The sequence below is a fragment of the Ambystoma mexicanum genome, chromosome 6p, assembly GCF_040938575.1.
Source record: "Ambystoma mexicanum isolate Mex_15411 chromosome 6p, UKY_AmexF1_1, whole genome shotgun sequence".
Taxonomy (NCBI): Eukaryota; Metazoa; Chordata; class Amphibia; order Caudata; family Ambystomatidae; genus Ambystoma; species Ambystoma mexicanum.
In genome coordinates, this window is record NC_090935.1 from 1,384,073,100 (window position 1) to 1,384,087,815 (window position 14,716).

Consider the following 14,716-nt stretch of genomic DNA (forward strand, 5'->3'; position numbering starts at 1 on the left):
AGGGGGCACTGTTGCAGGTGCTGACTCCTGGATCTACTAGGGGTCACTGTGACAGCTGCTGGTGGCTGGAGCTGCCATATAACACTGTGAAAGGTGCTGGCAGATGTAGCTGCCAGGGGTACTGTGAAGGGTGCTGGCTGCTGGACCTACCAGGGGGTACTGTGGCAGGTGCTATTGGTGCTGTTGCTGCCAGGGGCACTGTGATGAGTGCAGGCTGCTGGTGATATCAGGGCATACTGTGAGAGGTGCTTGATGCTGGAGCTAGCAGGGGGCACTGTTGCAGGTCTTGGCTGCTGTTGCTGCCAGTGGGAACTGTGGCACGTGCTTGCTCTAGGAGCTGCCAGAGGGAATTTTGCCATTCATGCCCATCTCCCATCCACATCGGAAGTTTTGTTAAAACATTTGTGGTAAATGTCATGTTAACACAAACACAGCACTAAAAATCTGTGGAACAAATGTGCATACAGGGCACATACCGGATACATTCCTATCCATGACAGATCCGGGGATCTCCAAGGCCTGTACGGCAAAGTAAACACAAACCTTCTAATTTAGATATTGACATCACAGAAAAGGCTACTTCAAGGAGTGTCTCCAGTCTTTCATACTTAGGAGCACTACGGGAAGTGACATAACAAGTAGTTGCCATGAGGAAGAAAATAAACAACATTTGTCATGTGAGATATAAGAATGGTCACTATTATTACATGTGTTGCAACTTCATGGTTAAGTAAACTATGATTGGGGCTTTATGACAAGATAAACAATATCATAAATTGTGAACTGATTCCATTCTAGGAACTGTAGATAAGGCAAAGATTAGGTAATTTGCCCAAGATCACACAGGTTGGTTAAGGGGTGAAACTGATTTGTTGGTGCTTTAAGCAATTGTCCCTTAATATTTTTAAAGCTGTAAATATTTGTTTAGGTTGCATGTGTTTAAATAATATGTCTTATTGTCATGCTTTGCAAAGAACACAAATTGCATAGTACAGCATTAAAAAAACTATGGTTTTAGCTTTATTTTCCCCATCCCAATAGACAGTCACATGGATCTGCCTAGATAAATCTCCCTTGGGTTTTACAATTGTTGTGATTATTTCACACAGCATGCAGCATTATGCACCCCTCCCATTTCTTATCACCCGTCATTCGCACCTCCAAAGGGACTTCACTGCTTTGTCAGCTTCAGTTAGCCTCCAATTACGCTACAAAGAGATGTTTCACATATCGTTGAGCCGCTCTGCTGCCCTGGACTTCAAATGTCACAAGAAAGTGCAAGTGAGAGCAAAGGCTTTGATACTAATGGCGCAAGCCGGGACATATGCGGGATGTCGGACACAACATATTAAATCGGGGCAGTCATGCAGAATACAGGATGGTTGGCCACCCTAGTTACCAAGAGAAAAGTGGTAAAAACACAACTCCATTGCCTCCACATGAAAAAAGTTGATTTATGTGACCACCACACCATGCAGATCATGCCCCGCAATCCTCGTTTGCTAGCGGATTTTCAATGTTGACATTCGATGTTCAAGGTTAAAGTAATTTACATTTACATTACCCTGCATTCAGGAGCCTGTAACTCTTTTACTCCCGGGCAAAAAAATTATAATCTATTATCCAATACATTTTATGTACCGTTGGATCGTCAACTAATGCCTCCCTATGTCACGCGCCGATACAACATTAAAAAAAAAGTGAGCTGGTGAAGGGTGCCGTGTTCATTGCTTCTGGGTGCTGGGGATGTCGTTGATGCTTGGAATATTACCTTTCATGATCACCTAGCAAGCATTAGATGATATTCATGTTGAATTTGTTCCCTTACCCTTAAACTTAAAAGGCAGCTTGTTACACATGATTTCTTTAGTTGGGGGAAAAAGAAAAGTGGACCAAAACATGCATGTGGTTTGTGTCTGCAGCAAAGTCCCTGTTAAAAAGGTTGTAAAGTTTGTGAGATTTTGTGGACAAGGAATGGTGGGTGGGCACCCAATCTTTTTGGGACCAGCTATACTCAAGCCATGAAAGCCTTTTGACCTGGAAAGTGGTCATATTTTACATGAACTGAGCCTTCTGAAGTGAAGTGAGCCGCCGAATTAAAGGATTTTATACTCAGAACTGCTCTTTCTTTTTCTTAATTTTCTTCTGTTTTCTTTTCTTCTTTTCTCTTGTTTTATACAGTGATGATATATGTAATTTAATACGTACTGCTATTTTAACTTTGCGAACAGTTGAGTTCTTTGTCTAAATCACAATAAATAAATTAAAAAAGTCCCCAAGGTGTCCCCTGTCTCCCCAGATTGTATGTGTCTCCCACGCTCCTGGTTCTGTGGACTTTCATCTACAGATATTCTAAGAATTGAAACTTCCACACATAGCTGTTCTCTACTGTTGAAGCTAGTTCTTGCATCAGTGGTGTCATTTGAAACAACATGCACAAAGCTGCATTTGGATAGCATTCAACTCTTGTTTGCTTAATAAATCTACAGTGGCAGTATGCCATATTTGTTTGCCTTTCCAACACTGCTAGATTCTCTTGTTTTCTGAGTTAAGAGAAACATGTTTGACATCTGGGGGTACTTCATGATGGAAGAGCACCCTCACTGAAAAGAGATAGAAAGGGTGCAGTGCAAGTTCAGCAAAAAAAAAGCTAGACTGTGGACCTTTTAATGTGTATTGCAGAGCTTGGGGACTTTGGTCCTAATACAGCACTTAGTCCGTGTCCACTGGTATGACGTTGATGATGACTATCGCAAGGCCAATGAGCAGCACAACATAAAATCAGTAACTCTGTATAGCATCAACCTCAGCACCAGCAACCACCACGACAACCTCAGCACAATCCACCTCCACCACCGTACCTACAACAACCTGTACCGGGACCCAATCTCCCTTACTGCTGCACAAATCGGATGTGAAGGACTGCAACATTTTGATGCTGTCGATGTCACAATTGGATCTTGGGCCCACTGCCAGTAGGACTATGTATCTTTTTGAAGTGGCCACCCCCCCTTTTGCAAAAAATAAAAAACCAAAAAACCTCTAAAAACAAAAAAATACAAACAAATAAATGTTCCCTTTTCTATATTCAGTGTCATATGTGTGAACCCTGAAACTGCAGATGGTTGGTGTTATTTCCTGTTTGAGGAGCACCATTCGAGAAATGAAATTGAAAAGGTGCAATGCAAAATGACGTTGATGTGATCCCATTTTATTTCAGAGAAGTTTTAGGACAAGCACAAGCAAATAAACCTTTATCCTCAGATCAACCTTAAACAATACACAAGACAAACATTCTACATGGATCAGTGACCAAACCAATATACTTGCAGTGGACTACAAGAAAGGAATTCTCCCAGATCATCTTGAATATTCAAATAGAAATCTGTAAGATGGTGAACAAAAGTTTATGATAGAACAAGCTCTGAATTACAGGACAAACACCCTCTCAGAGTTTCTACTGCAAATACATCTCTAAATATTTACTGACACTATCTAAAAAGATATCAGTTACATATATAATGATCATCTAGGACAGCATACAATCTTAATAAAAAATCAAATTTGTAATTTTCAGCAACAAAAAAACAATTGCTAAATATAGTTTGCACACACCACAATGAAAATAAAACTTTACATCTTCATATGTTTATTCAGAAACAGATTATCCATAAACCACAAAAACATAATAAAAATGCATAACAGTACAAAATCCAATTCTACATTTTAAAAGACCATGATATAAACTTACAAACATTGAATTTTAAAACAATTTTTAAATGTGCATGTGTGTAGGTCAATTAGTATCCACAAGAAATGGTCAGACGGTTCAGTAGGTTTTCAATGTTCAAACAAGTTTTTGGCAATAAGTTTGGTTTTCCAATACCAAGCCCTTCTGGAATAGTCCACCGTTCCCCAAGCCACTGGCAACGTAGCAGCTGAAAGCAGATAACATAAAGCAGGCCTAGCCTGCGACATGCCAGCGGACCGGAGTAGTGGCAAAAGTGTTTTCCGTCTTAGGTCTGTATAATGAGGACAGAACAACACAAAGTGTAGAAGGTCCTCCACCGGCTGACAACAGGGGCAGGCTATGGGTTGCGCATTGTGAGTCCAGCTTTTTGTTTGTGCCCCTAACCATAGGCAGTCAAATGGGGCTTGAGTCAGGGCCCAGCGATCTACATTGTCATCACTGTGGAGCAAGTACGGCTGAATGGCGTCTGCAGTTGTTAACACAATGTGACTTCTGTTTGCAAGAATGCCCAGGGCGGAGGACTCCCTATTTGCCACAAGGACAGATTTAAACATTTGCTTGTATGCCCTTACCGCACACGGAGTCAAAAAGGTTGAAGGGCAAATAAGGTTAACACAGTTCAGCTGTCTTATACATTTCTGAATATGTATGAGCTATGGGATTTTCCTTACAGCTGGACTACTCACCAGGGCTCTTATAATCTTATGCGAAAGGGTGGCTTTCTGGTTTGCCTATAGTGCCAATCAGTGCTAAACTGGGGCCAGTAACCATTCATCAGCAATGTGGGGACATCCCAATTCCAAATGAGTACCATAGTTTGGAGCAGACTGCGGTAGCCCAAGAAGTTTTTTTTAAGAAAAGAATTCTCCACGTTTTCAATTTTTTTGGGTCCTTTCCGTTAGTGGCAGTTTTTGTTTGAGCCCTGTATACTTCAAGAATTAGTTTAACTGGGCGCCCCACACAACTATGTTGAAAGCGCGACAAACCCCCAAGCGCCTGTCTCATCCTCATGCATTGTTTGTCAACATGACCAAACCCTTGCCAGTTCTCCGTAAAACAAATTCCCAGGTATTCAAAACTAGTAACCCTAGGGATGGGTTCACCACCACTCCATATCCTATGGATCTTAAGATGTCTAACGCCCGAGCAACTACATGCAATGAAGGCTGATTTTTTTGAGTTCACAGTCAGCCCATTGAGTGTAAAAATCCACCAGGCATCGTAAGGCTCTAGGGGGCAATTATAACCATGTCGTCAGCATAACCTAGTACTGGGCGGGGGAATCCACCCACCCTGATAAAGTCAGTGTGGGAATCAACCAATGCCTGGTAAACACCATTTATGTAGGTGGCAAACAATACTGGTGCCACAACACAGCCCTGGCGAAAGCCCAAAAAGGTCTCAAAAAAGGCTGTTGCACTGTCCCTGATCCCCAAATCTGACACAAGCTGATGTATGTTCATGGATTATCTGGAGGACCTTGACCAGATACTCCGGGCAGCCCATGGACCTGAGCACCGCCCAGAGCATAGCCCTGTCTACTTTGTCAAACGCAGTGCTCAGGTCCATGAATGCTAGGTACAGTGGCTCACCCCTCACGTATATAGACGTGGCCCCCACCAAATACAAATTCAAAGCCTGGTCCCTAGTTCCCATACCCGGACAAAAGCCATATTGAGTCTCTGTGAGAACCCCAGAATCAGAGATCCATTGTTCAAGCCGTCCCAAACCGCACGGCTGAAAATTTTAAACGAGGTATCCAACAGAGAAATAGGTCTGTAGGAAAGGTGGCTACCAGGGTCACCCTTCTTATATAGGGAAGATAATTTCCTGCCTCCATATTGCCGGGTAGGGTAACAACCTCCAAAAATGCATTGAAGCACTTAGTCAATGTTGGGGCCCATAGGTACGCCTCACCACAGAAATATCCGCGGGGATTGCGTCTGTTCCAGCCTGAATAAGATCTTCCCAGGCTTGCTCTTCTAGCTGGATCTTCCTCTTAGCCAGGACGTTTTTATATTGCGCCCGGGCAGTAATTATGTTGCGTCGTGTACTATCTTTAGCATCCAAAATACCTTTAAGATCTTTCTGTGCTGTCCGGCAAGGTTAATCGAACAAAGTTTGCGGGTTATTTTTCCCTACTTTAAATTCCCTTTGAAAAATGGCAGACATAGAGTTCCAAATATGTTGTGATGCTAAAATTATGGAGCCTGGTGAAGATCCATTAGACAAAATGGTAAAAAATTCCTCCATATTTCATTTACAAACAGACAATTGAGTGTCAGTGGAATCCAATCTGTCCCATTTAATTCTCTTTAACAGATGGGACCACTAACCGGTCTATTCCAATGACCAGCCGCAATGCATGATGGTCGCTCCGTGGATTATTAAGGACCTCAAACTCATTAATTAGATGCCAATCCCACACATGGGTACAGAAGTAATCAATCGTAGACAAAGGTTGGCCTCCCCGGCCGATCTGCTCCCACACGGCCATTCAGTGAGCGGTTGCCCCACTCCAAGAACCACTCACAGAACTGCAGGCCCCTTTCACACATTCTTTCATCCATCAAATCAATGGCACAAAAAGAGGACTATAGTAAGCAAATTACTAAAATTGTAACCTGTCACAGGCAAATACAGAATTGCCACAGTAACACCAAGCAAATGCAAACACCAAAACACATACACATTTTGTTTTCAATCATCTTTTATAACCACAGCTATTCAGCCCACGGCTACAGGCACTGTATTTTAGCTGCAGATACAGACACATGTTTTACATACAAAAATCACACTTTGCCAAGGTTTCAAATGACACAAGGGTAGAGGTGAGGGCATGGAATCAGAAATTTGGCCTCATTACGACCCTGCCGGTCCGGAAAGAATGGTGGTGGTAAAACCAATTCCATTGTTCTTTCCGGACCGGCTGATTAAGAGTCCTGCAGGCGGAAGGTGTCACTCCCGCCAGGTCAGACCTGGCGAGTTTAACATCACCCGCCTGCAGGCGGACATGGAAACACCGGCTCTGTCAAAGACGGAACCAGTGTTTCCATGGTCCCCATCCCCATAGAGTCCTATCGGACTCCATGGGACTCCATCGGAACGGGAACTTACAGAATTCCGCCTCCGTAATTCCTGGGTCACCAGGTTTGTAATGCCCCGGTAATTCTGGGAATCACAGAGGCGGAATGGTAATAGGAGTCCAGTGGTAACCTGCCGTTTTTTCCGGCTCGGTTACCACCAGACTAGTAATGAGGCCCATTGTATAGTCTAACATCCTCGGAAAAATATGATTATTGAAAAGACAGGTATGGCTTAATAGCCTCGGCTATTACCCATAGCTGTGTGTACGATAACAACCAATCAACTGAAATGGTACTTTAACGTGGCTACGTAAGCCTGGCTGAGATGCTGAATACGTGTGTGTACCTCAACAACCAATGGGACCAGCTATTTCTATTCTATCATACCTGTGGCTATTGGAGAAAACGGTGAAAAGAACTACTCCCCTGTTCTCCGAAAACCCTCACCAAGTGCCCCCACATATGTTTCGGCTCCACCACTCCCCTGATCCCTCCTCACATCCCCTGCCCACTCCCATTCCCCTAAAATATTTGTCATTTCCGTCACGCTTTCGCTCCCTTGACCGCTCTGTTGGGCAGCTGCTACACGCGCCCCCAGTAGTGTGCAGGATCATAGTGGCAGCATGTGTCCTGCACAACGTTGCAACCCGCCGAGGCCTGCCAGTTGACATGGTGGTGCCCCCACATCCCGAACCACATGCACAGCCTCTGCGCATGGGAGGAGAAAGGGCACGTGGTGAGGCAGCCCGTACGCAGCTGGTGGCTAATTATGTCACCTAAAATCACACCCCTGTGGAGTGCACACAGCCCTGTCACATACTAGCTGACAATCAATGATGACTTAAGGGACAGTCAACTGTCACAACCATTCTAGCTTGAGATTGGTCACCTGGAAGTGTTACATTGTGTGCATCCCTACCTACCGAAAGACAACCAATGCTGTGTCACAAAAAAACACACATTTATGCTGCATGAATGACTACCCCCTTGCAAAATACAACATGAAAATAGCGCCATGTCACCCAACTCCTCCCCATCTCTGCTACCTAACACACCATGGCATGTCATGCAATGTGAAATCAAACAAAAGAATGCACAACACATGACACAAGTGTCACAAAGTGCACTGTCCCAAATGGAAATAGGCCACAGACAATATGCTCCCAGTAATCAATAACAAACAGCACACATAACCAAATACTTACCAGCAACACAATACAGCAACACAGGATGAAACATTGCCAAAATATGACAGTACAAAATCAAAGTAGTTCAAGTCTCACAACCTGGATAAGCCAGCACAATGACCCCTTCCAACTGCAGAGTGTTGCTGTCAGACAAATGTGCCAGTGTACTGCATACAACATGAACTGCATCTCCAAAGGAGACAGCCTTGTGAAGACATGAAGAAGGTACCTGTGAATAAGGAGGAAGACATGGATGCACAAGCACACATCAATACACCATGCAGTGTTCAATACAACAATCCCCACTAGGGATGTACACACAGTTTTCACTACATACTGCCCACACAGCTCATGGGAACCCAATGTCACTGTGTAAGTCTCTGTCACTTGGTCACACCCTTTGCAAGCCCATGGAAAGGGGAATCAAGAGGGGTGTGTGTGTCAGGTACCCAAGCATCTAACCCAAACACAGGACAAGCCTGCATGTGCCCAGCTGGAATACACAGTGGGTGCCCACGGGCGCCACCCAAGGCAACACACAGTAAAAAATAAAATAAATGGCCATGTGGGGCCTGGGGGGGAAGCCACCCAGGAGGTTCTAGGACAGGGTGCACACCAACACCCACCTGCGTGGATGTTGCGAAAAAAATACCTCCATTGGCTCATGGCCTGCACGGTTATGGTAATGTGGGAGAACTGCTGCTGTTGCTCTCTTCACCCTCTACTGCAGCATCAGGAGGTGGTGGTGCTATGGGAGGCAGCCCACGCAGAGCCCTTGTATGGTCCTCCATGGCAGCAAGAATGCAGGTGTTGAAGGTCTGATTCTGGAGGATGGTAGTGCGGAGATCCCCATGCAGCACCTCACAGGTTGCCTATATTTCTGCACGCATGGCCTCGCGTGATGCCTGGATCTCCTCCTGAGTTGCCTGCAGCTCAGCTGAGAGCGAACGCATGAGCTGCTCCAGCTGCTGTTCTGACCTTAAATTTTGGGAAGCCTCATGTTCACTTAGAGTCAGCCTGAGGTACTGGAGTTCTAACCTAAGGGCTTCCCTGTGGCCCTGTGACTCTACAGAAAAGGCTTCCCGCAGAGTCTCCAGTGCCGCCCGTCGGTCCCTGTTGGACGCCAACATGTCTTCCCTCTGTGATTGGCAAATGGAGTTTGTTGCCTGCAGTTGTTGCTCCATGTGCCTTTCAGGGGGGAGAATGGACGTGGCCACCCTCTCCATTGCCTGAGCCATCATATCAACCGATGTTCCCTGTTGTGCTGCTATACTGTACATGGAGTTTTCCCATACAGTATTGCCTGGTGGCGTATGGCCACCACGTCGGCGGGCACCACACCTGTTTGGAGCAAGGCGATCTGCACCTTGCTGTGCTGGCACTGCCTGAGGCTGCAGGACTGCATTCCCCCTCTGATCCGCTGGCCTAGGAACAGGATCAGATGTTGTGGAGTGTGACCCTGCATCCGTAACCGGCAAAGGCAGACTTACCAACACTAACATCCCCATGGAGGGATCTACCCCTGGTGCAGGTGGGTTGGACAGAACAGAATCCCTGCCACAAACACGTACCTGCAACGGCACATAAGTCTCATCATCCGATTCAGCACCTGAATCATAGAGGTCTGGGGAGGTGCAACCAAAGACACCCCTGGACAGTATGGTCTGCAGTAAGATTGGGTTTTCACCCACTACCACACCCGGTCCTCCACTGGTGCCCGGTCGTGGCTGAGATTCCTCCTAGGTCTGCATCATCTCCTCCACCTCAACAGCATCAAGTGTGTCATCACCTGCAAAAACATGAAAGACAACAAATGGAAACAGGCATGAGCACCATAGCATACACATAGGACTGACAAGCCAGAGATCCAGTACATGAAATACACATGTCCCACATGACTATAACCCTGGCATGCCTGCACTGTCAATGAGTTGGAAGGGGAGGCAAAAAGCAGACACTGAGGACACCAAGATGGAAAAGCAACACATTTGCTGCATGCTGGGTAGCACTGGCATCACAAATTAGCCTGTGAGTGCCATGTCCAATACACATACATGACACATGCCAGCACATAGATGCCATGTAGCATAGCAATGGTACATTTGACAAGTACAGCCAAATGTCAGTGAAGGAGTACTGTCACCATCCATGTGAGATGGAAATGATGAGCTGAAAAATGCAAAATAGTGTGTCAAAATACGCATGTGCCACACACTGCAACACATCCAGTGTACAATGATACAGTGATGATATGCAGATGGATACATCAATGGTTGGTCACTTCAACATGACACGAAAAGACTATCATGTTCCACATTCAAACAGGCCCCAAATATTTTTGTGAGCAGGCCGTTACTCAATCAGCCTGAATGGTCTAATCATTCCCATAACAAGGTAAAAAATGTGGCCCAATGTGGGGTGTAATCAATGACAGAAGCATGTCACATATGTGGCATTAGGGCTGAAAAATGCGTTGGAAAAATGGGAGAATAGAAACAATCAGGCTGAATGAACACTGAAAAATTCAGAACAATGTTGTTGCAAGATGACAGTTCAAGGGCAACTGCAGTAATGTTGGGAAAATTGGCTACTGCGGTCAGAAGGGATACTGTCATACGTAAATCCAAGGCCGCTGAATGTTTTGGAGGAAGCACATGGGTGAACCATACCACTCAGGACTACACACCCTCACCTGGCCCTCAATCTGAACACATCACCCATGCAACATACACATGGATTACACACATATGTATGGGCACTCACCGGACAATGCTTCGTAATCTGGTAGGTCTCCCACACCTTGGATCTGTTCCTCTGTGACGAAGGTTCCAGCAACAGACTCATGTTCAGTGAGTTGTTTGTCCTCTGGTGGAGACCCACCGCCAGTCACCAGAGTAGAGGCATGATTGGAAGCCAGCTTGTTCTTTGCTCTGCGTTTCATTTCACCGCTTGTAGCAATCATCAGCTGTGCGCCTCACAAATCCAAGGGCACTAATGTGGTCCGCGATAGTCTGCCTACGTTGACCAGGTGTGGTCTTGCAGCCTGCAGTCACCAACATTTTGCGGCTATGTGCCGACACATAGGCCACAAGTGCATCAAGTTCGGCATCATTAAAGCTAGGCTTCCTTGACATGCCGGAGTGTGTAGCCGTGTCTGAGGTCTCAGCCTGTAGTGCCAGAGCACCCTTCTTCTTCTTCTTCAAAGGTGGTGCGGATCCTGAGTGGCTTATGCCGCTCTGGTCAGTAGGGGCAGAAGCGCAGGTGGACTGGGTAACAGAAGCCTGTAAAGGCACAATGACCATAGGTCTTGGTTCAGGCATTGGCTGCAGGGTGATGTTGGCAGGGCCAACGTCGGTTTGATGGACCTGGACCGACACTGTCCCAGCTGGGAGACTCGGAGCTGGGGTGGATTGAGCTGCAGCTGCCCCTGCAGCCTCCCCACCCTGGCTACTTGGGGCAGCAGATGACATTGCTGCCCCAGATCCAAATGGCCTGGAACAGTAACTTTCACTGCCACACGTGGCTTAGACTTGCTGACTTGGAAGTCAGCCTGGGAGTCATCATGTGCCGGTACAGGTGCCAAAATGGGCCGGTCCAACAAGGGCTGAGCTGGGATGGTGTCACCTACATTTTCCACAACCATTGGGGGGGGCATGGGTGTCCCTGATTAGTTCTCCACACACAGGGCTCTAGGACACCCTGCAAATCCTGGCCACGTACCCTACTATGCGCCCACCACGCCAACCTTTTGGAACTGGGCCACCTTTGCCTCCCTTACTGCTTGGTCACCTCCCAACCATGGCACCGATGTTGTTGTGCGTATGGGAGTTGCAGTAAACAATTGTCCTGGGCAATTGGGGTGAAAGGGGTGAGGTACTAGATGAAATTCATACCCTAGTGCTCTGGCAAGGCTGTATGTGACCCCTGGGGGAAGATGACGGATCACGCAACGCACAGGCACACCAAAAACAAAAGCACACGTGCACGCAACCCCTGGTAGACCATGTGCGTGGAAAAATAAACCCGCACTACGCTGTGGCACCCAGAAACACAAAAATAAGCATATGCGTGTTACATGCAGCCTACAATGACCTCTGAAGGGGTACACGACACACGGGGGCAAGCACAGTTGGAAAATATGTGCACGACTCACCGTCTGCCTTGAAAAAGAACGTGAAAAAGATGCGCGTGTGCGCGTTGGCAACACCCCCACCAAAAGAAGAAAAGAACGCAGTCTGAGGAAACAGGGAGTACGAACTGGAAACGTTGTGAGGTAATCGCATGTGAACCGACAAGAAGTACAAGATACACCCGCTCGCTCTCCACAAAAAGCACGTACAAGGAAATAGCGTGATACTCGTACCTTTTAAGCCAGCCCACATGTGAAACGTCACTTACGCGCTTACGCGCTAAGGCCCTTTCCTCCAATAGCACAGTGATGTGCAGTTTTCTCACGTGCTGATTCACTATGCACCAGCGTTGTGGGCAACGCCTGCGCGCGTAACGTCACTGACGCGCTTACGTGCTAAGGGCCTTTCCTCAGATTTCACGCTGACAGGCAATTATTTCACTTGCCAAATCACTCCGTATCAAGCTGGCCATGCGAATACACACGGAAGACCACGCTCCTGCCCAAAAGGCCATTTTCCTGCCCCAAATAGCCCCAAGCACACTCCCACCAGCCATCTGCTGCTACCTGCCTGCTGCCCACATGCCCTGCTATTTGGTGCCTGCACGTCAGCCATCTGCAGGGGTCCAGTTGCTGTGTCCACCCCTGCTGGAACAGAAGACTCCCGACTGGGATACCATCGCTCCACAGCCCAGCCCCAGGACCCAGTTGCCCACCCACTCCTGCCTCAGGGGTTGCCATGTCGGGGCAAACACCATCTGAGACCACTGGCGACCCCAGTCAGAGAGGCAGAGGGCCACCAGCTTCAGTGAGAAGGAAGCTGGTGTCCTGGTGGAGCATGTCCTGGGGCATCATGATGCCCTCTTTGGAACATCACGCTCCAACAAGGAAGGACGGTCGAGGATCTGGGAGGACGCAGTGGTTGCCATCAATACGGAGGAGGTAGCAACCCGCGACATCAAGCACGTCAAGAAGCGCTGGGAGGACTTGAGGTCCAGGACCCTCTACAAGGCCCGGCGCCTCGCGGAGGGGGCCCGGGGCAGGATGAGCAACATGCAGATGAGGATCCTGGAACACGCAGCCCCAGCGCTCTACGGCCAGATCCTTCAGAGGCAGACCCGTCTGGAGTTGAGCGGTAAGTGGCCAAGCATTGTTGTGTGAGACAGGGCATGTTGCAGTGTGCTGGTAGTCTGATACTTGCCTGTATGTGTGACATAGGCCATTTATGGATGTGTGTGTGCAGGGACATCATGGTCATGCATGTCAGACCAGTAATGTGTGAACCACATGGATGGCGCATGTGTTCCAATGCAACATGGGGAGCTGTATGCAGAATGCACACATGAAAGCATGCCAGTCTCTGTTCCTGGAGGCGGTGTGAGGGATGGGTGATGCTGTCATGTACATTTATGGTGCACATGTGTGTGCGTCTGAGAAGTGTGTGTGTGCCTTTGAAACGCCATGGATGCATGACACATGTCCGTGATGATGTGTAGATTCACTCATGCAGTGCCATCACCATTGTATCCACTGTGTCTATCCACTGTGTCTGTGGTGTACAAGCCATGATGCATGACCCTCCGCTGATGTGTGTTCATGGGATCAGTGTGAGCCATGATGCATGTGTGTTTGAAGGCAACATTTTGGTTAACAGAGGCCTTTGTACATGGATGCTGATGTTGATTGCAGGTGCCGGGACTGTTTCTGCATGTGTGTTGCGTGCATTCACCCATGTGTTGTGGAGGGACAGGATGGAAGTGACATTTGACAGTGCCACTCATGTGTTATTGCTTCCTGTCTAGGGGAATATTGTACTGTACCCTTATGCTTGTGTTCTATGTCTCCCTCTACGCAGCGTAAATTGAAGAAGAGGGCAGAGACGGCGCTGTGGAGCCAAGCGGCGGGGATGCCTCCAACGGGCGGCGACGCAAGACCCAGCCACCCTCCCAGGAATTGCCAACATCTGGGAGCGAAGGGGCTGATGCTGCGTCTGCCACTACGGCTTTAGCGGAAGGGCCGGGTGAGCCCCCACAGGGTCTTGCAATGGCGGAAGACGGTGTGGAGACATCCAGGTTGGTGGTCCCCACAGAGGAGGAGGAGCCCGCTACTGAGCCACACATGGGGCCTGGTGGGGGTAGTACCACTGGTGCAAGTGGTGCAGTCCAAGGCCAGGATCAGGAGGCAGCACAGTTCACCGCGGAGGGGCCTGTGCATGTCGCTGTCCTTGACCCTATGACTGCACCACCATGCACCAGAAGGGATGCCCCGTCACAGGCCCGTCCGCAGGTAGGGGGGAGTGCCACATCATCTGCCTCTCCACTACCTGCGGACGAGGGGTCCCATGACCGTATGGGCTCCGACCTGGTTGGTGTTGCGTTGTGCACGCGTGACATTCGTGATGACGTGCGTGCTTCCTGGGCGGAGCACGCACGCCATCACGAATAGCAGCGTCGTGACGTGGCACTGTTGGGAGGGGCCCTGGACGGTGGGTTCCTACATGTGTCGTGCACTCTGGGGGACCTCTCCTCCTCTGTGGAGACTATGCGCCAGTCGTTCTCCCTGC